We start from the raw sequence: 27951 nt of genomic DNA, 5'->3' as shown, positions 1-27951 counted from the left end.
GATGGGAGCAGATGGGCGAGGTCCTCGTGGTCAGAAAGGGAGCGGTGATCCAGTAGCTTAGCCATCTGGGCTGGAGTCGTCCTCGTGTTTATTTAGGGCCACGGCCCATGTATTTCTTTCTGTATTTCTACGCTTCATTCTACGATGTATTCGTATACAGCTATCCTACCTTAATCGGCATCGTGGTGTGCCTAGTTTTGTAGGGGTGATATTAAGGACCCCAGGACTGCGTTGTTATGCTTTTATCACGTGACGTTTCCTTTAATTTTACGTATTAAATTAAATGGGACGTTACATTTATGGTATCAGAGCGGTCATTCCTTAGGTCTGTGGACTTGGATGTCCGCTTAGCTTTCTCTGTGTCTTCTGAGTATTCTTAGTGAAATTCTTGCCTTTATCGAGTCTAACCAAGTGATTTTCTATGTGCCAGTGGACTATGGCACCTCCTCGCCGGACTTCTCAGTCATCCCAGGGGGACACATCAGATATCGCCAGAGCTATGGAGGCGATGGTAGCAGCGATGACGCAGCAGAGTGCTGTGATGATGCAGCAGCATGAGGCATCCATGCAGCGACAGGCGGCGTCGCTCGAGCAGCAGCAGGCAGTGATGCAGCAGATGAAGGCTGCAAGGGTAGCTGCTGAGGATGCTCATAGGCAGCATATGGAGGCCCTCCGCCAGATGGAGGAGAGCAGGACGACGACACCTGTGTTTGGTCCTGAGCCACGACCTGTGGTCAGGGAATGGAGCTTGGAGGATTTTCTGAAGCACCACCCGGCGAAGTTTGATGGGAAGGCTAGTCCTGACGCCGCAGACCAATGGCTGAAGGACCTGGAGCGCATCTACGACGCCAAGATGTGCCCGGTGGAGGACAGGTTGGCGTTCTCAGTTTACATGCTCACGGGAGAGGCGGAGCATTGGTGGAGCAGCACCAGATCCATCCTGGAGGAGAGGGATGAGCCGGTGACATGGGAAACCTTCAGGGAGAGGTTTCTATCCGAGTACTTCCCAGACAGCATCCGATACGCTAAGGAGGTGGAGTTCCTCCAGTTGACTCAGGGAGGGAAGACTGTCACAGAGTATGCTGAGAGGTTTAAACACCTCAGCCGTTTCTACACGTTGCCGCTTGACGAGGAGTGGAGATGCCGTAAGTTTGAGAACGGCCTCAGAGGGGACATTCGCTTGATGGTGGCACCCCTGTCCATCAAGGACTTTGCTGCTCTGGTAGAGAAGGCCAGAGTGATGGAGAAGATGAAACGCGAGGTGGAAGGCCAGCGCCCACCGCAGGCACAGCCGCCCCAGAGGATTGGTGGACCATCTGGGTCCAGGCCCAGACAGGAGGAGCGGAGGAGACCGTATGATAGGCCACCCCATCAGCCTCAGGAGTCGAGGAGTTTTCCTCCGCAGCAGGGTCGAGTTCGGTGTTACTCATGTGGAGGACCCCACCCGAGGTATGCGTGTCCACGTAGGGAGGGTTACCGTCGGTGCAACAACTGTGGCAAGGAAGGCCACTTTGAGAGAGATTGTCCCAACCTTGCTAGGGCAGCGACACGCCCTCCAGTTCAGGCACCCCAGCAGCATCAGGGGAGAGACAGAGGCAACAAGCCTCAGGCGACGGGCAGAGTCTATGCTATGACAGGAGCAGAGGCGACAGGTTCAGGTAACCTTGTTATGGGTTGTTGTGTGATTTCTGGGATGAAATGTTGTGTGTTATATGATTCTGGAGCGACACACTCGTTTGTGTCTTTTGCATGTGTGGAACGGTTGGGTCTGCCGGTGCGCGAGCTGTAGTGTGAGCTTGCGGTGTCTACTCCGGCATCGGGTTTGATCAGGACGTCGTCCTTGTGTGCTAGGCTTCCAGTGGAGGTAGAGGGGCGCAGGTACAAGGTGAACTTAATCTGCCTACCTCTACAGGAGTTGGAGGTAATCTTGGGGATGGATTGGCTCTCCGCCAATCGCATTCTGATAGATTGTCGGGAGAAGAAGTTGTTGTTTCCCGACTCGGAGGAGCATGAGTTGGTGTCCTCCCAGGATGTTATGAGGGAGCTAAAGGACGGTGCGCAGTGCTACGTGATCTTCACACACATGGAGGCGGAGAGAGGAGAGACGACGTCTGAGATACCAGTCGTCCAGGACTTTGTGGATGTGTTTTCGGAGGAGGTACCAGGGTTGCCTCCCGGTAGGGAAGTGGAGTTCTCCATTGATCTAGTTCCAGGAACAGGCCCGGTCTCGATGGCCCCATATCGTATGGCTCCGGCAGAGTTGGTAGAGCTCAAGAAACAGATAGAAGACCTGATGGAGAAACAGTTCATCCGACCCAGTACTTCGCCTTGGGGAGCACCTGTGTTGTTGGTAAAGAAGAAAGATGGGAGTTCACGCCTGTGTGTGGATTACAGGCAACTGAACAAGGTGACTATCAAGAACAAGTACCCGCTCCCGAGGATTGATGACTTGATGGATCAGTTGCATGGGTCATCGGTGTTCTCGAAGATAGATCTGCGATCGGGTTATCATCAGATTTTGGTAAAAGCCGACGATGTACAGAAGACAGCCTTCAGGTCGAGGTATGGCCACTATGAGTATGTGGTTATGCCGTTTGGTGTGACCAACGCTCCGGCAGTGTTCATGGACTACATGAACAGGATCTTCCGACCTTTCCTAGATAGGTTTGTCGTGGTCTTCATAGATGACATCCTTATCTACTCCCGGACTCAGGAGGAACATGCAGAACACCTGAGGTTGGTGCTTGGTGTTTTGAGAGAGAAGCAGCTGTATGCCAAGTTGTCCAAGTGTGAATTCTGGTTGGACGAAGTTCAGTTCTTGGGGCATGTGATATCCGCCCATGGGATTGCAGTGGATCCGACGAAGGTCGAGGCAGTGGTAAAGTGGGAAAATCCTAAGTCGGCCACAGAGATCAGGAGCTTTGTGGGGTTAGCAGGATACTACAGGAGGTTCATAGAGGGATTCTCCAAGATTGTGGCACCTTTGACTTTGCTTACCCGGAAGGACCAACCCTTCACCTGGACGGATAAGTGTGAGGAGAGTTTCTAGGAACTGAAGAAGAGATTGACCAGTGCACCGATACTTGTGATTCCGGACGTCGGAAAACCGTTTGAAGTCTTCTGTGATGCCTCCCGCCTTGGACTTGGATGTGTTTTGATGCAGGAGGAGAAGGCGGTGGCGTATGCTTCAAGGCAGCTTAAGATACATGAGCGTAATTATCCCACTCATGACTTGGAATTGGCGGCTATAGTTTTTGCCTTGAAGATCTGGAGGCACTATCTTTATGGTGCTCAGTTTCGGGTGTTCAGCGACCACAAGAGTTTAAAGTACTTGTTTGATCAGAAGGAACTGAATATGAGGCAAAGGAGGTGGATGGAATTCCTGAAGGACTACGACTTCGAGCTTCTATATCATCCGGGGAAGGCAAATGTGGTGGCAGATGCTTTGAGTAGGAAGACGGTGCACACAGCGCATCTCATGATAAAAGAGGCAGAGCTACTAGAGAAGTTCAGAGACATGGGGCTACAGGTGGAGTTGGGATCCGAGTCCATTAGGTGTAGTACCCTTACTATATCTAGTGACTTCTTGGGCTCGATCAGAGAGAGACAGTTGTTGGATGCTAGTCTGAACAGAGTTAGAGAACAGCTTGGATCAGACGAGGCTAGAGACTTTGCTGTGAGTGATGATGGCATACTGAGATTTCGAGGCAGAGTATGTATACCGGATGATGCTGAGTTGAGAAAGTTGATCCTTGAGGAAGGACACAAGGGCCGTCTTAGCTTGCATCCTGGCATGACTAAGATGTACCAGGACCTCAAGGAAACTTTCTGGTGGCAGGGAATGAAGAAGGATGTGGCTCAGTTTGTGTCCGCCTGTCTGACATGTCAGAAGGCGAAGGTGGAGCATCAGAGACCCGGTGGCGTTCTACAGTCGTTGGAGGTACCGGTGTGGAAATGGGACAGCATCTCCATGGATTTCGTGACTCATCTTCCACGGACTTTTAGAGGACATGACACTATCTGGGTGATAGTGGAACGGTTGACCAAAAGTGCACACTTTCTGGCAATGAACTTGAGGATGTCCATGGCCAAGTTGGCCCAGCTGTACGTCAAAGAGATTGTGAGGTTGCATGGAGTACCTTCGAGCATAGTTTCCGACAGAGACCCACGGTTCACATCCCGGTTTTGGCAGACACTGCAGAGTGCTATGGGTAGCAAACTCACCATGAGTTCAGCTTACCACCCTCAGACCGATGGCCAGTCAGAGAGGACGATCCAGTCACTAGAGGATTTGTTGAGGACTTGCATATTGGATCATCTGGGGGCTTGGGATGAGGTGTTGCCTTTGATAGAGTTCACCTACAACAACAGCTTTCATGCGAGCATTGGCATGGCGCCATACGAGGCTCTTTATGGCAGGAGGTGTAGGACTCCTCTCTGTTGGTATCAGGATGGAGAGGCAGTGTTGGTTGGACCGGAGTTGTTAGCACAGACCACCGAGAAGGTGAGGATGGTGAGAGATAGGATGTTGGCTTCGCAGAGCAGGCAGAAGGCTTATGCGGATCGCAGGAGGAGGCCTTTGGAATTTGCAGCAGGAGATCATGTGTTCTTGAGGGTGACCCGAACCACGGGCGTGGGAAGGGCTCTCCGCTCAAGGAAGCTTTCACCCAAATTCCTTGGCCCATATCAGATCACGAGGAGGATTGGACCAGTGGCTTATGAGATAGCCCTACCCCCGCAGTTGGCGAACCTTCATCCAGTGTTTCATGTGTCACAGCTGAGGAAGTACGTGTTCGATCCGGCTCACGTGTTGGAAGCTGAGGATATACAGGTCAGGGAAGATCTCACAGTGGAAGTACCACCCATCGCTCTTGAGGATAGCAAGGTGGAGGAACGTCGTGGAAAGACCGTCCGTCTTGTCAAGGTCATCTGGGATCGGAGGACAGGTGACTCGACTTGGGAGTTAGAGGAGGACATGAGAAAATCACACCCACACTTGTTTACCTGGTGAGTCTTTATTTTCGAGGTCGAAAATTTTCTTGTTGGGGAGAATGTAAGGCCCATTTTTTTTATTATTGTTGTTCTTTTGTTGTCAGCCACTAAAGGTTAGTGGGCCGCCCTTGTGATTGGGCCTAAGGCCAGCCCAAACGCATATACCCTTAGGTCTGCCCTAAACCTAAGGGGTACCCTTCATTTTCCAGGACCCTTGCCCTAAACTCAGCAGCCGCCACCCCTCTGCTAGGGTTCGTTCTTCGTCTCGAACCAGTCCATCCCAAGAGCTCGGCTTGTGATTCTCGCCCCACTTCTAGGTCCATCTCTCGAGCTACTGTGTCCCAAAGTTCCACGTCGAATTTCCGATTAGCTCTTTTCCAGGTACGGGAAGTTAGGGTTATGGTTTTGAGTCTCTTTTTGAATGGTTTGTGCGTTATTTGTTGAATGTATGGTGGGATCTGTCGTTTGGATGTATAAAAATATCTTGCATGTGTTGTTTGATGAGAAAACTGGGCTGTTACAGTGAAGAACAGTGGCGAGACCTGTAAATCTCGCCCAAGCGAGTCAATCTCGCCTAGGCGAGATGAAACAGGGAGATCTCTGCACGAGATCTCGCCCAGGCGACTCGCTCACCTTTTGAGCGAGCAGGCCACTCGCTCAAGCGAGAGGGATCTCGCTTAAGCGAGATCCCGTGATGCCCACACACCAGTTTTTGTGCTCTCGCCTAGGCGAGGGGAGGCTCGCCTGAGCGAGTCATCTCGCCTGAGCGAGACCCCTCAGCCTGGGCGAGATGCTAGGCGAGGCTGTGCTATGTTTTGGACTTTTGATGTTTCCCGTGTGATCTGTTTTGATTGGGCATGATTGTGTGATGATGTACATGTATATAATGGAGTAGGAAATATATGTTTGACATGATTCATGAATTGTGGATGAATGTGTTGGTATGAGACTTAGCACGCGAAATAAATGGGTGGTTTGAAATTAAAGGAACATGATATTGATGTGAAACTAGGCCCCAGACTCATCGGGGTGGTAATGATCAGAGGTAGGGATCGTGAGAGGATTGATATGAGGATTGAACTTCAAAGGTTGAGATGGAATTGGAAAATATAAATTAATATTAGCTTATTGCTGATTTATGAATGTTGGTCTGCGTCAGCGTCTAATTCCTTGGGGTCTCTAGGTGAGACCTCCGGGGTCGCGCTTCAGTGGTCGGGACGTAATTCCATGGCCTCTGTTAGTGGGTGTTCATGGTGGTGCCCCATCTGTATAACTAGGTAAGGATTCAAGGTAAGGTTGCATCCTGACGCTCCGAGGAGTCAGTTAGTCTCACTTAGAGCGGACTGACTCTTGTGGTGGGAGTAGCAGGAGGCCTGAAACTCATTAAGGGCTAACCTCGTGGTGGGAGAGATTTTGATTCATCATAACACTGGTATTACAAAGCTCAGGGATCGAGCAGCTCAGGTTCGAGCAGAGGTACCCACACGAGTGCAAGCATCCGCTGAATCCGACCAAGTTATACGTATCCGGATGAGTCGAGTCGAGTCGTAGTGTAATGGATGAAGAGTCATAACATGTTTGGTTGCTATGTGGATATGAAATGATGAAAATAGGTTTGACTGCATGATGTATGTTGTTAGCTCTAGCTTACCCGTTTTGTTGTATGTCTGTGTTGTATGTGGCTGTTCTTTCTTGCGATGATCATCGACTTGGTTGATGGGAGCAGATGGGCGAGGTCCTCGTGGTCAGAAAGGGAGCGGTGATCCAGTAGCTTAGCCATCTGGGCTGGAGTCGTCCTCGTGTTTATTTAGGGCCACGACCCATGTATTTCTTTCTGTATTTCTACGCTTCATTCTACGATGTATTCGTATACAGCTATCCTACCTTAATCGGCATCGTGGTGTGCCTAGTTTTGTAGGGGTGATATTAAGGACCCCAGGACTGCGTTGTTATGCTTTTATCACGTGACGTTTCCTTTAATTTTACGTATTAAATTAAATGGGACGTTACACATAATAATTATTAAAGATCAACAAGACAATTAATTATATTAAACATTAATCAAATTTAAATGAAAACAATAAAATTCAAATTACTGTACCAATATAATAATTTTTTTATAATAATAAAAATAAAATATATCAATATTTATTATAATTAACTCAAAATTTACTTTTTCTTTCCTACTAAAGTTATCATAATGATTGAAAATCCTATAAACTATTATTTACTTTGCTTATTTTATTTTTGGCATACTTTTTTAGTGTCTCCCTATAAGTTTGTTCAGGACCAAAAACAAACAAAAATGAAACTCCAAAGAAAATCAATTTCCTCTAATCAGTTAAGTTATTTAACTTCTATAATAAAAATGTCTCATTTTAATTTTCACGCGATCTTAGATCTCAATGAAATACTCAATTTGTCTATGATTAAATTGTAAGGTGGCGGCAGTATGAGTTACTATGAAGAAAAACTGTACAAGTTTGCAATGTGTTTTGATTTGTTTCACGACAAATAATCAATTATTTTTTTCTAAGAAGAAGTTAAATCAACATATAATTGTTTATACTATTTTTGTCATTATGATATTGTAGATAAAGTTGACTAAAATCTTCTGTCCAAATGTATTTGCGTGTTTGAATTCGTATTCAAAGTAAATTTTCACAAAATTATTTTGAAGTGACGTGATTTTAAACTTTTTTTAAGTAAGTTATCGGAAGGTTTAAATATTTATCTTGTCCAAATTTTGTATGTGTTTGTTCAATTTGGTCATTTTTTGTTGTACTTGTTCAATTTGGTCTCTTTATTTTCGTTGTGTATTCAATTAAGTCTTAATTTTTGTCAATTTGGTCTTTTTTCTATTGGTGTTTAAATAGGTAATGTGTGTGAATAGTGCATGTCATGTGTTCTTGATTTTCTTTTAATTAAAAAAATTTGTCTACATGTCAAGTCAACATTGTGTCATGTGTCAATATCAGTACCACGTGTCAATGCTAGTATCACGTGTCAGTTCATGGTTGTGTCATCTCCTTTTATTCAATTTAGTCCCATATGTCGGATACATGCCAAAGAGACCATGAAAATTCATCAAACATAGTGTTTAGGTGTAAATTACATGGCTTGCGTTGAGATTAATTTGAATTTTGCACGAGATAAGCCCACGCTATAGTGTTGCATCTAGAGATGGTTAGGCTCATGTTATAGTGTCTTCGTATGGTTGTATCTATAGCATCTACATATGAAAAATTTTATCGCGTCTACATATAGTCGACTCTATAACGTTTACACAGCATCTACATATGGCGACTCTACAACATCAACATACGATAGAATTTATAATGCCCTTGGGTTTCGCGTTATAGATTGTTGGGAAGCTTGAGCAACGTTATTGAGTCCCTTTTTCAATTTTAGTGTCTAATTTTGACAAACTCCAATTTATTGTTTTCTTGTATGAAATAAATATAATTTTTAGATTTAATTATTAAATAAACTATAATTATTTAAAATATTATTAGAATATAATTTTTAATTGTTTTAAAAAAACATTATAATATTTCTAAAATTGACATTTAAATCAAAAACATTTAATATTTCTATTGTGTTTTAGATATTAAAATTTAAAATGTTTTAAACTACTGTCAATTTTAGAAATATTAGTATATTTTTCTAAAATATTTCTAATATTTATAATATTTTAAATGTTAATTTTAGAAATATTAGTATATTTAGAGCATAATTGTTAGAAAAAAATATTTAATAATTATATTGTAATAATATTTTAAATAATTATTTTCTTTTTAATAATTAAATCTAAAATTATATTCAATTTATAATTAAATCTAATAATTTATAATTAAATTTAAAAAATAATTACTAAAAATGGCAATTTTAATTAAAATACTACTATAATTTTTATATTAAAAATAAATTTGGTCTCAATTGAAAAATGACATAATCATTCAATTTTAACCAAAATTAGAATTAAATAGCATAAAAATATCGAATATTGAGAACTGACATTGACTCGTAACATGATATTAACTTGATATGTTGACAATTTTTTAAAAATTAAAATAAATAAATTTAGAAATTTAGAAATTAAAAAAAAAAAATAGGAACTGGCATGTGACATTCATTGTTCACAATTGTTAACTATTTAAACATCGCTAGAAAAAAAAGACCAAATTAACTAAAATTGACGAAAATTAGGACCTAATTGAATGTCAAATGAAAATGAGGACCAAACTAAACAAGTGCGATGAAAATAGGGACCAAAATAGTATTTAAGCCTTAATAGTAATATGGAAGTGATGAACACCTCACATGGAAGAAGAAAATAGGCATGCTAGCGACGCCAACAAGCACTCCAACACCAATTGGCGTGCTAGTGACAGGTGGAGCGCGTAGGCACGAGTCCTAGCATTTAGAATATTCTCAAAGGAAGAAACCATCTCCCATATGTGTGAAGAAGATTAAGGAGAGTAGCGTCACCGTTGATGGGTCTGGTTGAATGGAAAAGGTGTAGTGATGAGACCCTTCGCGTAGAAGAAGATGAAGAGGGAAAGAAAAAAGAGAAAAAGAAAGTAAAAGAAAACAAAAATAAGAAAAATAATATTTTTTTCAAAATTATATGTGTTAGCCATGTGTTCAGACCTTTTAATCCACTCATCATTAGACATGTTATCATAGTTGGCGGTGGAGAATGTATTTCATGCATTAATAAAGTATCACGATCAATTTTGTATGAACTTTTTGAGATGGATGAATTTCACTATCATATGTAAGTTGAAGGACTAAAAACATATTTAACCTTTATTTTTACTTATACATTCATAAAGTGTGGATTTTAAGTCTAACTCAATCTTATAAAACTGGCTTATAACGTGAGATTTGCACTCATTTATATATTGTAAATTTGTCTTATTTTTAGGGGATGTAGTATCTCCAACACATCATTTTCACACCTAGACATATACATCTTAAGTGTGCAACTAGATATTTATGAATGGTTCAACAGAGGTTAGTGGTGACATGATAAGCCCAACAAATAATAAATCTCGTTAAAATAGACTTTAAATGTCTCTGATACCATTTTAAGAATTAAGTCTAACTCAATGTTATAAAATTAGAACTTTACACTCACTTATATAATATAAATATATTGTATCTCATAGATGTGATCTCGGACGAATACTTATAATCCTAACCACATTCTCTTCATAATCTATCATCTTTAGTCTTCACTTTTTTAATTAAATTTTATTATTCTTTTTTATAAGAAATCATTCATAGTTAAAAATATTCTCTTTATTAAAACAATCAGCTACAATAGAATTTACATATTAAAAATATGTATTTATTATAAAACTATCGTCTCTGATTTATATACTACTTTACGAGTTACACAAAAAGTTATAACAAGCTAAAGTATGTTTATATGGAAAATTTCTGAATAGGATAACAATGTCCCAAAAAAGTTAGAAGTAGAAAATATGAAATATTCTATTTTATTAATCTTTTTTATAAGAAATCATTCGTAGTTAAAAATATTCTCTTTATTAAAACAATCAGCTACAATAGAATTTACATATTAAAAATATGTATTTATTATAAAACTATCGTCTCTTATTTATATACTACTTTACAAGTTACACAAAAAGTTATAACAAGCTAAAGTATGTTTATATGGAAAATTTCTGAATAGGATAACATTGTCCCAAAAAGTTAGAAGTAGAAAATATGAAATATTCTTGTTTTCTTCTTTGTTATATGGTGTGGTGGGTTTTGAATTCGAACGTTGGAGAGTGGTGTTTCTTCTTATTCTTCTTTTGTCAGCTTTTGTGCTCATTATTTATGAAAACAGTGAACATGTGTGATTTGAAAAGATGAAAGAAGGGTCACAAACATGCCCTTTTGGTCTAATTAGTAGGCCCTTTTGTTGTTTTTCTTTTCTTTTTGTACTGGCTATTTTGAGAAAGATTTAATATTAATAAAATCGTTAATAAAGTTATTTTAATTTATACAACACCAATGAGAAAGGCAAGACAAAAAATAAACCTTGTATGGAAAAAGGGAGTCACTTCAAAATTAAATGGATTCAACACAAGGCTAAAGGAATCACAAGAAAATGTTCCTAAAAACAAATATCATTATCATTCATTATATAAAGAGTATATGATCATTGGAAGCTACATGCTTTGAACAATTGTTCATTTAACCCATATACCGTCTTGTATTTATTGTAGTAAGTTCTTTGATCTCGGAGGAAGAAGACTGTAAATAACCAAAAAGAAGAATGTTGTCATGGAGAAACGTGAAGATTTAAGGACAAATCATTTTTAAGAGGAAGGAGGTGATGGCAAAGCACCCCCAGTCATGACTAGTGCATACAAGAAAGGTGAGCTTTATCTGAGATAAGTGGATTCAAGCTCTTATTCTCTTGGGCCAGTGGTCTATGATATTAGCAGGGTATGTTTCTTTTGGGCCTTGTATTGTGGGACAAATAGTATTAGATTTTCTTTTGGACCTTGTATCATGGGTCAAGTAGTTTAGGATTTCTTTTGGGCTTTGTATTTGTGCTTGGGTAGTAGTGTATGGTTTTGGGCCTAGGGTTTGCACTAAAGGAGGCACCTTTTAAGGTTGTCCATAAGTCAACCCTCATTTGTGCCTAGCTTGCTATCCAAGAGTAAGAGTATGTTGGTCTTTGTGCCTTTGGTGCATGAGACATATGCTCTTACCATTTGGCAAAACACCTTTGGCACATGTGTCTCCCTTAATCCCCAAGTTAGAATATAGTAAGGTTTTGCTCTCTTTTTTTTTTTCCTGAGACACCTCAAGGGTTTCTTGAGTTATAAATAGAGGTCCTCTCACAAGGTAAAAACTATAGTTGTCAAAATGGGTAACTCGACTCGACCCAACCCGGCCCGACCTTGCTCGACCCACTATAAGTTGATCACTTAGTGAGTCAATCCAACCTGACTCACCTATTAGCGAGTCAAAAAATTTGAACTCGGCCGGCCCACCACAGGTTGGTAGGTTAAATGGGTTGGCTTATGGGCTCACTTAATTAAAAAAATACAATCTTTTTATATTTTTTTTGTCAAAACTAAATTATAATTCTAATTAAAATCTAAATAAACTTCAATACAATTCAAATACAAACTAAAATCACAAAAATACAAATTATCTATGTATTGGCTAAAAAAAAACCTAACATGACCCAAATGCAAAGCCCAACTTAACAAAAAACACTTGTGTGACCCTTTATTTACAGGTTGGTGAGCCAACCCGACTCACCACGAGTTAAACCCAGGTGAGCCGAGTTCTAGGTGAGCTGGGTCAAGAATCAACATGTATTGAAATTTATAAAAAATTTTCAACGAAACCCGGCCCGAACCCATGGTGGGCTGGGTTGGCTCGAGGGTTCCAACCCCTTTTGACAGCTCTGGTAAAAACTACTTTGAGGTTAATAAAGAAATGTTGTCAAATTTGTGTTATTATTTATCTCTAAAGTCACTTAGGCTAGAGCACTCCTTTTAGGTTTCCTCTAGTCACCATTCCCTCATGAGTTGGTCCAACCTCTCATGAGAGCACCCAAACACCACCTCACCTACTCCATAACCGAACCACTTCACCCATTTCCATATAGCTTCCACACCCACCATAGCCTCTCCACCTTGCTTGGCACCACTGGCAGAACTATGCTATGATAGAGGGGAGCTATGACTCCCTCAATTTTTTTTAATTTATTTTATATATTTTTATATATTTTTTAAAATTGTATTTATATTAAGTTTATATTATGAAAATTATAATAAAATATAAAATAAAAAATTTAATGGACACATTGATTTATAAAAGAGATTAGGATTTTTTTTACTATAGGATTTTTTCACTGTGTAAATTATCGTGAAAGTGTGTAAGGAGAAATAAATACAAAGAGATAGATTAAAAAACAGAGGTTGGGGAACACATACATTGAGATTGATGTATACATTCTCACATGATCTGTCACAGATAAGGTTAGTATCTTATTATGATTTATCTAGGTTAGATTTATGATTCTTTTTAGGATGTTTATCCAAATTAAGTTTATCCCAAATTAGTATAAATCTAATTATGATTGTAGGGATTCTTTTATGAAATTGGTATGAACCCTAATTATACTCTTTCCCAAATTATTATAACCCTTAAGTATGAAATTTAGGGATTTTGTGTTTTCCGCTGCCTATGGCATTTTTTTTTTAATTTTTGAATTTATACCGTGTTGATTTTTACTGAGTTTTATGTTTTGCATTGTGATAATTGTGATTTGTGAATATAAATTTTATCTTTTTCTAAATAGGTGAGATGTGATAAATTTATATTAGAAAGATTATGATAAAGAGTAAAAAAATTGATTCTTTTTTTAAAGAAGAAGGTTTGTGATAAAGATGAAAAAAAAATGCATATACGTTAACTAAACTTTTCATGAGAACCAAGAATTCAAGACAATGAAAAAAAAAATCTCTAAAGTTCCTAAAGTTATATATAATGAATTTAAAAATTCATTAGAACGCGATCCGGGAAAAACGTCCTCAAATTTGACAATGCTCACCAAATCAAATTGATAAGGTACGAATGACTTATCTAAAATGATATTCATGTTTTGGTATCATGATATAATAGCATGATATAATAGCGAATAATAGTCATATTTTTTGAGTTCTATTATTATGTGTGCTTGTTTTAAACAGAGAGATGAAGAGAAAAAATGAGAAACCTTTTTTTTCTAACTAAAAAATTTATAATAACAAATCTAATTTGACACTTCTAAATTTTTTGTCCAAGTTCCGCCTGTGCTTGGCACCTATAGTTTGGAGGAGGAGCTCATAAGAAACTTTAAATTGTGAATGCTTACAAACATATAAGTAGTGACATCATCACCCTCTAAGACTCCAAAAAATCACTTATTAATCTAAAAAAAACTACAACAAACTAAAGTAAAACAACTCTCTAACCAATTTTACTAGTATGTTTATTGAGAGGCCCTTTTATCTTTTACTTGTAAATTTAAAATATTGCTTTGTAAACTTATAATCTTAAGTTACTCTCTTACTAATCACACATAGCAATCTAAATACATAATTTTCTTAACCATTAACGAAGTTGAAATGAAACTAACGAAATTATTCTTTTTAACTAAGATTATTTTTTATTGTACTTAAAAAGAATGTCAATGTTTTTTTTAACGAACCAACTTACCCTTTTGTTTATACATAATCAATTATTAATAATTTATTATAAATAATAATGGTTAGATCACATTATTTTTAGCCTCTTAGGGCAGAATAAAACTTTTCAACCTAACAGCAACTAAATAATGTTTCACAGCGATATTTCAGGACCACACTTGATTCCGGTGTTGTGGCCAAATCCTACTGGAGTTTCACTACCAGTTTTCTAATATATATATATATATATATATATATATATATATATATATATATATATATATATATATATATATATATATATTTGGTGCATAAATTTCAAAAATATGACCAAACAAATTATGGAACCAAAGAGAACTATAATGTTGGTTAAGTAGTAAAATTAGAAAGAATGGTGAAAGAGATGTTGGATTAAATTCTCCCGTTAATAATTCGAAAATGGAAGAAGTAGTAGATTAAACTCTCTTCATTAATAACTAACATTGCCCATAAAATAAAAAAATCTGGAATCAGAATCACCGAACTATATCCAAAACTAAACGCTGACTCACTAAAGACCAAGCATTAGAAAACGCAGGGGACCACTGAACTAGGGGTTGTGGCTAAGTCCAAGTGAAGGTCACTAACAGTATGGCAATAAGGCCACTACTTCTCTTACAAACCTGATCGAAATGCATTGCAAAAAGACTTGTTTGTATATTATTTACATGATGAATAAAAAAGGGTTCCACTTAGCTTACTCTTCTTTTTGGTCATGAGTCATAATTCCAATGGACTTTATTAGTACGAATCCAAACAGAGATACAAAGGACATAAGGAAAGGACACATGATAACAATTGTTGAAAGGTTATTGCACCTTCATAATTTCAACCTATATTCTCATAAACTATTTTTAGAACTTTATTTTTATTTTTATTTTGGATTGCGTATTTTGAAATACAAACATATTTTGGATTGGATAATCCAAAATATAATTTTTATATTTCAAATATAAAAAAATTGTATTTCAAAACATAAAATCAGAAGAACATTTTTATTGTATATTTTAGAATATAAAATTTTACATTTCAAACTGTTTCGGGTATAGGGATCAAGAGTCTCCTAAAAGCTTCTTCGATCTTACTCCTCTTCTTGGAATCTCCTCTTCTCGCAACTGTAATAATTTCTCCAAGAATTTCACTTCCTCGCTCGATCGGTTGAACAGACGATCGGGATACCTGTCTAAAAGGCTCCAACGCTTAATCTGATTGACTGGTGTTGTTTGGTCGTGCGACCGATGGCCGCTTGACTAGGCTGGTTATCTTCTGATTTTAACGTGAATATTTTATTTATAACTGATCGACCGATGGTCATATATAAAGCACTACACGAATCATTTAGGAGATTGATCGACCGATCGACCTTGTGGCTGATCAAATGATTGTCCCTTATAAGTTAAGGTGTTGTTCGTATGGGACCGAACGACCGATGATCCGTCGCGGAGTAATGCGTAATTAATATGTAGGTCGATCGACCGATTGTTCTTTACGATATAATATGTTGTTCGTTCGTGATACCGATAGACCGATGGTCCTTAATATGGTTCATTCACGAGACCGATCGACCGATGGTTCCTTGCGATATGATACGTGGTTCATTGTGAAACCGATTGACCGATGGTCTTATGCAGTTCATCCGTGAGGCCGCTCGACCGGTGGATATGTTTCGTATACAAGCCCTCCCAGCCTTGTTCGATGGACCTGAGGACTGGGCATGGCCGATAGACTGAGGGGCATATAGTACACAAGTCGTCCCAGCCTTGAGCGATGATGTAGGTGAAGCGAGAAGGTTTACTAGGACTACGATGCCGATGGGCCGATAGGGTTTCCTGACAGTTATGTTGCTTCGTAGATCGTGCTTGTTAGTTAAGATGCGAAGCGTTACGAAGTATGGGCTGTTGATCTATGCTTGATCATGTGGTTCTGGTGCTGACACGTGTCCCTAGGTCATCCTATAAATAGGTGTGTGTGGTTGTCATTGTTTTCACGCTTTCCTCTCTCTTTCTACCCGAGCCGCCGATCGTCTTCTTCTTTCTACAGGTAATAATGTCTTCCAACGCATCGAGTTCAGACGGGTCCTCGGGTGGGGCAGTCGAGGTGTCTGGGGGCGGCGTGTCGATCTCCGCTTTGTTCAGCTCCTCAGACACGGGGACCTCGCTCGGGGGAGTGTCAAGTTCGGCGGATTCTCCCATCCTTCTTAGCGGTAGCCCTAAAGCAGAGCAGCCGGTCGCCGAAGCGGTGGAGCAAGTCGTCGCTCTAGAAGAGAGTGGGGACGTCATCAGCATCGACATCCGCGACGAGGGGGAACAGGCCAATTTGCCAGAAGTGCAGGGATACGAGTGAGCCCCCTATGAGCCGACTGGCAGATGGCGGTCCTACGGCAAATTCAATGCGCGCCGACCCAGATACATCCAAACGCCTAGGCGTCAATGCAGGCCTTCCAGGTTCTTTATCAAGCGGTCGGTCTGACTGCCACCATGCCTCTGTTCATGCACTTCTATAAGACCCGACCCACGACGTCGAAAGGCTGGGTTTCGTTTCTTGGGGCGAACAAGAGTCTGTTCACTCTCTACCTCGCCTCGTACAAGGGTTTCAAAACCGGCTTTTTCAAGGTTGCGATACCCGGCCGGGGCAGGAAGTATATCTTCGATGAAGAGGGCCGACCGAAGTTCCCCTTGTATTGGACGACGTTCCCTCCACCTACTGTCCCTTGGGCTCCCACCGAGCGGACCGACCTAGCCGTCCTAAAAACCATGCCCGACAAGATCCCCCCGAGGCCGCTGATCCAATGCCTCCGCTCTCCGGACTTGCCGAGGGCAGTTTATGGTTAGTTGTTCTGATCTTCTCGATCGTTGTAGGGGTTGCAATTAACTTACGCGGTTTTTCTTATTTGCAGAAATCATGGCCCGAACGACGCTCTCCAATGCCGAGTTCATGGCTCGTGCCAAGACTCGACGAAGGGAGGATGACGCCGCTGAGGAGGTCGCACCCCTCCAGAGTGTCCCCGCTGCTCCGTCGATCGCTTCTTCTCCTGCCACAGCACTCCGACCGGTGCATCGGGCGTTGTCACCAGGTCGAGGTTCATCGTGAAGCCCCCCAGTTCTACTTTTCCCGGGGCTACGGCGGATAAAGGCAAATAAACTAAGAGGGATGACTCCCCCACCGGTCGACCGTCCAAGAAGAACAAGAAGGCTGAGGCTTCCGGGTCCTTAGCCACCGCCTTCCTCGATGACGAGGTTCGGCTTGACGAGGAAGTCTCCTTCCACCTGGGTCCTCGCGTTAAGGACATACTGAAGGATGTGTCTGAGGAGGAGGCTCTGCGGACGGCCGAGGAACTGACCCTCAGGTTGGCCGCGATTTATACCAAGTTTCCTCGTGCCGACCGGGGCAGGATTGAAAGCCTGGAGAAGGAGCTTGCGGTGGCGAAGGTGGAGCTCCAAGAAGTGAAAGCCTCTGCATCGGGCCGGAAGACCCAGTTTGATCGCCTGAATGGCAAAAAGGCTGAGCATGCCAAGTGCGCCGGTCTACTCAAGGCCGCCGATGATCGGGCGAAGGAGGAGCAACTGAAGGCCAAGGAGGCGACTGACGAGCTCCGCAAACTCCAGAGACGCTTCGATGACTTGTCCTTGGAGCACTTGACCGCCACCGGATCGGCTGCAGATTGGCAGAAGAAGGCCAAAGAGTACCAGGCTGAGCTGCGCGTCGTCGATGAGCAAGTCTTTGCTCAATATGAGACGGGCTTCCAGAACGCTGTCGATCAGGCCGTCTTCTTCTACCGCTGCTCCCCCGATCGATTCGATGTTCATATGGGGGTGGTTGAAGGAAAACTCGAAAGGGTCTTCGACCGGCTTGATGAGGCGACTGCCCCTCCTACTGCAGACTCTTAGACTTAGATAATTTTATACATTTTGACATAACCGATCGAGTCTGATCGGCCTTGTGGTCGATCGCGCTCGATCGGTTATTAGGCTATTTTTTGACAAACACTTATGTATGTGGCAAGTAGCTTTTCTTTTTTTTCTTTTGGTTTGCTTCTCTTTCGTCGTTTTTACTAGCGATCGGCCATCTGCTTTATTCATCGTTATCGTTGGCGATCGACCATTTGCTCTAATAGTTTGATATCGTTGGCGATCGGCCATTCGCGCTTTAATAGTTTCGTGTCGTTGGCGAACCATCAATCCATTTTGTAAACTTAGTGTTTGAACAAGTGTCACGATTGGCTACTGATCGGGCGACCAGCCCATGATTTACGACTTATTTCTTCTGTTTGTTTGTTCTTTTTTATGACCCGAACGGTCGGACTTCGTTGCACGTTCAATTTTAATTCCTCTAGATCATTGGCGTCGTGCCTTGATCGCAGTGGACAGCTCGTGTCACTTACTTACCCATGGGGTTAAGTAGATCGCTTGGATCGGTGGTGACCGAGCGGGGCTTCCTCGTGGAAGCCCGCGCCTTGACTGGTCAGGCTTTTGCTCGGGTCCCGTAGGGAGCCCCGTCGGTCAGTTAGTTGGAGTTGAATGAAACGCTCGTTTTATTGATAATGTCAATTGTAATACATTTTTAAATGTGACGCGTTCCATGTTTTCGGTATTTCCTTGCCGCCTAGGTATTCTAACCGATAGGCTCCGTTCTGCAGGCTTTCGGTTATGCGGAACGGCCCCTCCCAGTTTGGTGCCAGCTTCCCTTGTGCCGATTTCTTGCGCGCCTCGTTGGTTTTTCTCCACACTAGATCTCCTCGGATGAAGCTCCTCAGTTTGACTTTTGCATTGTACCTCCTGGCCACCATCCTCTTGCATGCTTCAGCTCCTAATGTCACTCTTTCTCTCCGCTCGGTCATCCAGTCCAATTCCTCTCGCATGCGTCCGCAATTTACTTCAAGGTTCTGCATCTCCCGCCGAAGAGTCGGCTCTCCTACTTCAACTGGTAGCATAGCGTTTGTTCCGTAAGTCAGGTTGAAAGGAGATTCTTCAGTCGTCCCATGCGGAGTGCACCGATAGGCCCAAAGGACCTGCGGTAGTTCGTCCACCCATGCTCCCTTGGCTTCCCCCAATCTTTTCTTCAGCTCCGCCACTATGACCTTGTTCATGGCTTCGGCTTGGCCATTGGTCCGGGGATGCTCGACCGAGCTGGTTACATGGCGTATCCCCACTTGCTTATAAAAATCCTTCAATTTCTTGTCGATAAACTGTCGGTCGTTGTCGGTGATGATGGTGTGGGGCAGGCCGAAGCAGCAGACAATGTTCCGCCAAACAAACGAGTGGACCTGCCAAGCGGTGATGTTGGCCAGGGCTTCTGCTTCGACCCACTTGGTCAAATAATCTACGGTGACCAGTATGAACTTCTTTTGTGCTCGGCCGATAGGGAATGGACCGACGATGTCCATACCCCACTGTGCGAACGGCCATGGGGTTGTTAGGCTATGTAGTTCGGTCGGGGCTCTCTTGACGTCATTTCCATGGGCTTGGCAACCTTCGCATCTGCGTATCATAGCCTCACAGTCTTGCTCCATGGTCGGCCAGTAGTACCCCGCCCGGAGTATTCGGGCCTTCATCGTCCTCCGACCGGTGTGCATTCTGCAAATGCCATTACGGATCTCGTTCATGACGTACCCCGCTTCTTCTTCCGACAAGCACTTGAGGAGCAGCGCGGTGAAGCCTCGCTTATACAGGTCCTCTCCGATAACGACAAATCGAAGCGCCTGGCGCCGCTCGATCAGCTTCACGTCTTCCCCAGCATCACATCTTCTCAGAAGTTCTCGCACCTCACTTATCCAGTCTTTCGGCCGATCCACTGCTGCGCATTCTCCTGTCGAGGGTCTCATCAGGGTTTGCCTGATGATGGTTTTCAGCTTACCCTTTTCTTTTCCTTCTGCCAACATGGATAGCCTATCGGCCTTGGCATTCTTCGCTCGGGGCATATGGTGGATAGTCACTTCTTCGAACTCTTTCATGGCTTTTATCACCTTGTGATAATATTGCAGCAGCAGATCATCTTTAACTTTATATTCCCCTTACACTTGTCCGACGACGAGTCGCGAATCAGTATTACACTTTATCCTTCTCGCGCCTAGGTCTTTTGCTAGCCTCAGCCCGGCGATCAGTGCTTCATACTCTGCCTGGTTGTTCGACGCTATGAACTTGAATTGCAGGGAATGGTCAACCGTGAAACCGCCTGACCCTTCAATGACAATCCCTGCTTCGGCGTTGCGTTTGTCTGACGAGCCATCAACGAAGAGGACCCATGTTAGCTCCGACGGGGAGATCGGCCCGTGGAGTTTTGCGGCGAAATCTGCCAAATGTTGCCCCTTGACAAATCCTCTTGGCTCATACTTGAGGCCAAACTCAGATAACTCAACCGACCAAGCGATCATTCTTCCAGCCAGGTCGGGCTTCCTGAGTATCTTGGCTATAGGATGATCGGTGCGGACGATCACCTGATGGCTCTGGAAGTACTGACGTAATCGACGTGCGGCCGTCAATAGCGTTAAGGCTATCTTTTTTATCCACTGATAACTCGTTTCTGCGCTCTGTAACACCCGGCTGATGAAGTATACCGGTCGCTGCTCCGGATTTTCTTGTACTAAGGTTGCGCTGATCGCGTCATCGGAGACTGATAGGTATAACTGCAGAGGCAATTCTTCTACCGGCCGACTCATAATTGGGGGACTGCTAATCATCTCCTTTATTTGCTGAAATGTCGTCTCTCAATGATCGTCCCATTTATCCGCGGTCTGCTTCTTCATAATCTTCAGGATCGGCTTAATTTTTTCTGTGAGCTTTGGCAGGAAACGCGCAAGGGATGTCAGACGCCCGACCAATCGTTGGATCTCCTTCAAATTCTTGGGACTTCTCATCTCAGCAATAGCGGCGCATTTGTCTGGGTTGGCCTCAATGGCTCGGGCGGTCAACATGAACCCCAAAAATTTTCCGACCGGCACTCCGAAAACACACTTCTCAGGGTTGAGACGCATGTTGCACTTGCGCACTTGGTGGAAGACTTCTTTGAGGTCGCGAACGTGTTCTTCGGCTGTCTGCGACTTTACAACCATGTCGTCCATATATACCTCCATGGACCGACCGATCTGCCCTCTAAAGACCCGATCCATAAGCCTTTGATAGGTAGCCCCTGCATTCTTCAGACCGAACGGCATGACTTCATAGCAAAAGTTCGCTCCAGAAAACTCAGGAAATTGTGCCCCGAAGCTCCGTCCACCAGCCGATCGATGCTGGGTAGAGGGTATGCGTCCTTCGGGCATGCCTTGTTGAGATCGGTGAAGTCCGTGCACATCCTCCACTTTCCGCTCGCCTTTTTCACCATCACCACGTTCGCCAGCCACGTGGTATACTTGATTTCTTTTATGAAGTCGGCCCCTTCCAGCTTCTTCACCTCCTCTTCGACTGCTTTCCTCCGCTCCTCCCCCATTTTCCTCTTCTTCTGGGCGACCGGTCGGTATTCTTTGAAGATAGCCAACTTATGGGACATCACGTCGGGATGAATGCCCGACATGTCGGCGGATCACCATGCGAAAAGGTCTTGATTTTCCAGGATTACTGCACCCAGGAGTTCCTCCTCGTCCGGCTTTAGAGATCCTCATATCTTCGTGACCTGACCCGGTCGCATCCCGATCGAGATCTCCTTTGTATCCCCTCCAAGTTGAATTCGATCCTCCGTGTTCGTTCGAGGGTCTATATTCGTCATGGCGACCTCCGATCGGTGGTGTTTTCTGGGGCGGTTGTAGGGAGCGATCTTCAGTCCCGCTGCATAGCACTGCCGGACGATCTGCTGGTCCGCGTGCACGGTGCATATCGTCCCTTTATCCGATCGCCCCGAAAGCATTAAGGCAAGGCCTTCCTAACAATACATTGTAGGAAGTGTTAGCTTCAACTAACAAGAATCTAACTCTTACCTTCGTGAGTCGATCTTGGTGCGGAGGTCCAGATAACCTCTCATGTCTACTCGCTCGCCCGAGAACCCGACAATCTGTTCGTTGTAGGGGACGATCAGATCTTCGGAGAGGCTCATCTTCCGGAAAGTCTTCCAGTACAAGATGTTGACGGAGCTCCCCTAGTCCACCAGCACCCTTCCAATTCCATATTCGGCTGCCTCAATGGAGATGACCATAGGATCATCATGATCGGGATCAGGTGCCTTGAAGTCCTCGTTAGTAAAAGTGATGGGAGGCATCAACCGCACCTTCTTCTCTACCAGATGAACTGATTTGAGCGCCCGAACGTGCCTATTCCGAGCGGAAGAGCTCGATCCTCCTCCAGCGAATCCTCCGAAGATGGTATTGATATAACCCCTCAGGGGTTTGTCCCTGCTCCGGCTACGACTCCTCCTCGGGCTTCGGTGGGTCCTAGACGGTTCCCTCCTTCGCCTCTCGGGCTTTGGCTCTCTCCGCTTCTCCCATCTGGTCAAGGCTTGCCTCCGTACGGGGCTTCTGTTTCTGACCGGGCTTCGTTGGGGGCGATCTTGTTGAATGTAATTCTTCAAGTGCCCTTGTCGAATTAGCTCCTCAATCTTGTCGCGAAGCGTGTGGCATTCTTCAGTGGTGTGGCCGATCGTCCGATGGTATTGACAGTGCTTGCTGCCATCGGCGTCGGGAGGTAGGGGCTTCTTCCTGGACGCGGGAAGTGAGTCGGCGCTAAAGACCTCCTGTAGGATCTTCGCCCAGGCAACGACCAGGGGGGTATACATCGTGAACTTAGGTGTCTTCTTCTCGCTGGGCCGAACCAGGGGTTTGCTTGGTCGGGGGGTGCTCTTCTAGGACGCTGCATCTTCCTTCTCCCTCTTCTTCACCCTAAACTCTTGCATATCCTCCATTTGTATGAACTTTGTCGCTCGTTCCCTCATCTCCTCCATCGTCATCGGCTTCTTGCGGCTTATCTTGTCTACAAACACACCAGGCTGCAGCCCATATGAGAAGTGATGTCGGGCGATTTCATCGTTGAGATCCTTTATCTTGACCGACATACGGTTGTACCGATCGAGATAACTCCTCAGCGACTCCCCATCCTCCTACCGGATGTTTACCAAAGAAGAGGATAGCCGGCCTCAGGGGTGCAAACTGCGTGCTAAACCTGGCCTTTAGAGTGGCAAAGGAGTCGATGTTGTTGGCCGGCAACTTAGAGAACCACTCCAGCGCCTCTCCCGTTAGGGAGGTCGAGAAAACGCGACACCAGATCGGGTCACTCACTACTTGGAACATCATCTGGTGCGTGAAGACTCGCATGTGGTTGTCGGGGTTCGTCGTTCTGTCGTACTTGTCGAACGTTGGCATTTTTCATCTCTCCGGTAGCGGTGTCTCCAGAATGAATTGAGTGAAAGGGAAATTCCCCGACGGGTGGATCGGTTGTCGAGAAGGATGACCTCCTTCGCTGGCCCAGGCTTTCGGCCATCGTGTGAGAGAGGTTTCCCCTCGACGCTTGCGTCTTTTCCACCTGAGGAGGCTGCGATTGCGTCCTTTCGCCGAAGGGCGGCGTTCTCCTCATGCAGAATCTGCATTTGCACCTCATATTTCCTCTGCATCTCATCCATCCTCTGTTGCATTGCCCTGATCATTTCCCTTGTATCTACTTGATCATCTACCATCCTTCCTCCGTCCATGTTGCTAGTTCGGTTCCTTGTGGTCACCATCAGGGTGTATGGTCTAAAGAAGACTGCTCGACCCCACGGTGGGCGCCAAAATGTTTCGGGTGTAGGGACCAAGAGTCTCCTAAAAGTTTCTTCGATCTTACTCCTCTTCTTGGAATCTCCTCTTCTCGCAACTGTAATAACTTCTCCAAGAATTCCACTTCCTCGCTCGATCGGTTGAATAGACGATCGGGGTACCTGTCTAAAAGGCTCCGACGCTTAAGTCAGTAAATAGACCGATCGGTGTAGCAGTATAACTACCGTAATAAATGCGAATTAAAGACCCTCACCAACCTACCTTTGGGCCCTATTTATAGTTTCTGGTTTGGGCCTGTGATTAGGGTTCCTTAATCACGACCCAATGATCCTCTAATCAAGATTACTGACTTGTTTAACGTTAATTAATCCGATTGACTGGTGTTGTTTGGCCGTGCGACCGATGGCCGCTTGACTAGGCTGGTTATCTTCTGATTTTAACGTGAATATTTTATTTATAACTGATCGACCGATGGTCATATATAAAGCACTACGCGAATCATTTAGGAGATTAATCGACCGATCGACCTTGTGGCTGATCAAATGATTGTCCTTTATAAGTTAAGGTGTTGTTCGTGTGGGACCGAACGACCGATGATCCGTCGCGGAGTAATGCGTAATTAATATGTAGGCCGATCGACCGATTGTTCTTTACGATATAATATGTTGTTCGTTCGTGATACCGATAGACCGATGGTCCTTAATATGGTTCATTCACGAGACCGATCGACCGATGGTTCCTTGCGATATGATACGTGGTTCATTGTGAAACCGATTGACCGATGGTCCTATGCAGTTCATCCGTGAGGCCGCTCGACTGGTGGATATGTTTCGTATACAAGCCCTCCAAGCCTTGTTCGATGGACCTGAGGACTGGGCATGGCCGATAGACCGAGGGGCATATAGTACACAAACTATACCATTTGAAATAAAAGAGTTATAAAAAGGAATTTATGGTGGTGTAAGAAGAAAATGCCTTGTTGAAAACATTTATAGAGCAACTTATAGATAAACAAATAAAAGACGGCGCACGCATCCCGTATAAAAAAGTTGAAAATAAAAAATGATTTTTAAATCATCCAATCAAAAAGTTCACTGAATTGCACAATCAAAGATCATGTTTATTTTCTAAATTACATAATTTATAATTTGAAAGTCAAAATGAATTCTAGATTATACAATTAAAATTCATTTGGTTTTCAAATTGTAAAATCTGAAAGTTATTTGTGACTTTAAAAATGTGCAATATAATTTTTCTTTAATGAAAGCCTTTCAAATTACACAATGGATAATGATAGAATGCCCCCTTTTTTTGACCCCGAAGTTACCTGCCTACGTGGCAGTCATTATTTTAATAATTTTTAACCAAACGGGTGCAGAAATGCGTGAGAGAAGGTGGAGTGAATGGTGAGGTTGTGATACACGCGCAAGAGAGGAAAAAGGAAAAGTTAGAAAAACATAACTTTCCTTTGCGGTTTAAACTAAAGGCGAGAGTGCGGCGAGAGTGCGGATTGCTGCCATAGCTTCGTGCGTCGAATTGGAAGCCCTAATTTGAAGTGTTCTTGTTCTGCAAATCAAAGGGTGCTCTGGTATGTTTTACTATCCGATTACAAACCCCTATTTTTATGATGTTCTTCCCCAAATGAAACCACTATTTTTGTGATGTTTTTCCGGAAATGAAACCCCATTATCGTATTTTCTTGTTTGATGATTGAAATGGCATTTTGACGAGTTATTCCCCAAATTGATGCTCTGTAAATCGTAAATGTTGTCGTGGATAGTTAATTGAAAATGTGAACCGTTTTGTGTAACCAAAAATGCGAACTCTTTCGCCAGTTAGGGTCGGGTGGCTACAAAATGCGAAGTGCATTTGTGTTGTTGGATGTTCGAAACTGAGTTTGTTGGTTTCGACATTTAGGATTGGGTGGGTAGAAAAAGCAAACTGAATTTGTGTTTTTGAATATGAGTGATAGTTAATGTGTTTTATAATTGCAGGTCAGTTGACATGAGTGGCATTAGTGAAGGTAGTGAAGGTTGTGAGGTTGGAGATTGTAGTGATATAAGTCAGGTATTTTATTTTTTGATGGTTTGTAACTTAATTTATATTTGAGTACAATAAGTTTAACCTATGGTTTTTAATATGTCTATTTGCATATTAGTTTCAGACATTCTTGTAGAACACAATATATTGGTTTGTTGAACAAGAAGTTAAGTGTGGAGCAAAAACAATGTATTCAACAAACACCATTTTGGTGGTTTGTTTTGTTGCATGAAAGAGTTAAGATTAGTCGAAACCTTCTTTGTGAGTTAAGTAATGTGTGGGTGGAGAGTACAGGAGGTTTCATGATTAACTCCGAATTTGTATCATTTAAGTTATTAGATGTATGTGTAGGCTTGGGGTTGAGGGTTTATGGAGATAGAATTGATTTAGAGGAGGTTGGCATTGATAGTGTTTGTAGGAAGAAATTTTCTGAAAAAAAGGTAACAATTAGTATGGTCTATAATTATCTATTGACTGAGTGTGAGTGTCTTGATGTAGAAGATTACTATCGGTTGTATATTCTTTTAGGCATTTTTGAGTTTCTTTTGCCTAATAGAAATGGAGCAGTCTTTGTTTCACTTTTTGGAATTGTAGATGATTTGACTAGTCTTGTTAAATATAACTGGGGTGGTGTGGTTTATTCGTATTTGGTTGGTAGTTTGAGTTCTGCCTCAGTTGTTTTAAAGAAGCAATCAGATCAAAAACATTTCCATGTTGTTGGATGCGTATATTTATTGTAGGTAAGTTCGTTTGTTTTTCTCCAATATCGTGTTTTGTAGCATTTTGGTTTATGTTATGAATGAGTAACTTTGTTTGAAATGAATTGTAATATTGTATGATGTAGCTATGGGCTTTTGATCACTTCCTGTTTGTGAAGAGAAAGAGAGCAGTTATTGAATCCAAATTTCCAAGGTTATTGCATTGGATTGATTACAAAGTTGGAGATGTGTCAATAAGAAGTAGTTTGAAAAATAATGTGGTACTTTTCTATTATTTTTTCCTGCATTGTTTGTGGTTTAAGTTGTTTTTGCAATTTATTGATGTTGTTTGTTTTAAATTAAATTTCAGATTGTGCATGATCTTTGTCTTTCTAAGGAAGAAATAAGTGAGTTAGTTGTGAAAGAAGCTTTATCAAAAGGTGATGGCGAGCGTGACAAAAGTAAGAGGAAAGAGTGTGTCTCTGGTGGAACGAAAAAGAAGGAGCAGCTTATGGGTGTAATTGAGCAGCAAGAACATGATATTCGTGAACTTGGTGGAGCGATTGCTAAATTGAAATCAACTTTGGCTGTGAGGGAAAATAGAAGTAAAGATGAATTTGTTTCTCCTATGAATTTGAATGAAGTGGATGTTCCAAGTGAAGCTGCAGAAGACAGAAATGCAACGAACAATGATATGTACGTGCGTATGAGGAATGATCCACGGTTACGGTTCAAAAACCGTGTAATCCAAACTTCGTTCGCAGTTTATAGTCGGAAGAAGAAAACGATACCGAAATAGTTGTTGGAGTATGAGCAATATGTATGTATTTTGTTTTGTTTGATGGAAATGAAATATCATTTTCATTTGTTTAATTATAAGAACATAGACATGTAATTGAAACCTATGAAACATTAAGTTGTGTACAATTCTATTTGTTGTGTTTCTGTTGTGTTATGGTGCAATTAATAAATAATGACTTTTCTAAAGTGTTTGTGGTGTTATGTAGTGCATGTACAAAAAGTTCATCGTAAAAAGCCAGTTATGGAAACACAAAAGGGCACTTCATTTACGAACCAGAAAAGTTCGTTTTTAATTGAATCTTGAAATCCAATTACTTATTTAGGTTGTTTGGTGATGATTCATGGTGATGGAATTATTTCGATGGCCATACGATTGTGTCGAAACCCTATTTCAAGTAATAATACAGTGTAAAATGAGTTGCAGTACTGGCAATACAAAAAGTTCATCGTAAAAAGGCAGTTATGGAAACACAAAAGGACACTTCATTTACGAACCAGA

The 27951-nt window shown here is 42.5% G+C and overlaps 1 pseudogene; it reads left to right on the top strand.

The window, feature by feature from the left end:
• Nucleotides 1-436: 436 nt before the first annotated feature.
• On the top strand, nucleotides 437-15973 carry LOC146882357 (uncharacterized; annotated as a pseudogene).
• The last annotated feature ends 11978 nt before the right edge of the window (nucleotides 15974-27951 follow it).

Source organism: Vigna unguiculata, chromosome 10, assembly GCF_037176805.1.
Source record: "Vigna unguiculata cultivar grain cowpea cultivar isolate G323 ecotype 2 chromosome 10, ASM3717680v1, whole genome shotgun sequence".
In the NCBI taxonomy this organism is placed as follows: domain Eukaryota; kingdom Viridiplantae; phylum Streptophyta; class Magnoliopsida; order Fabales; family Fabaceae; genus Vigna; species Vigna unguiculata.
Note: the sequence above shows the minus strand (reverse complement) of the source record. Positions and strands in the feature narration are given on the sequence as shown.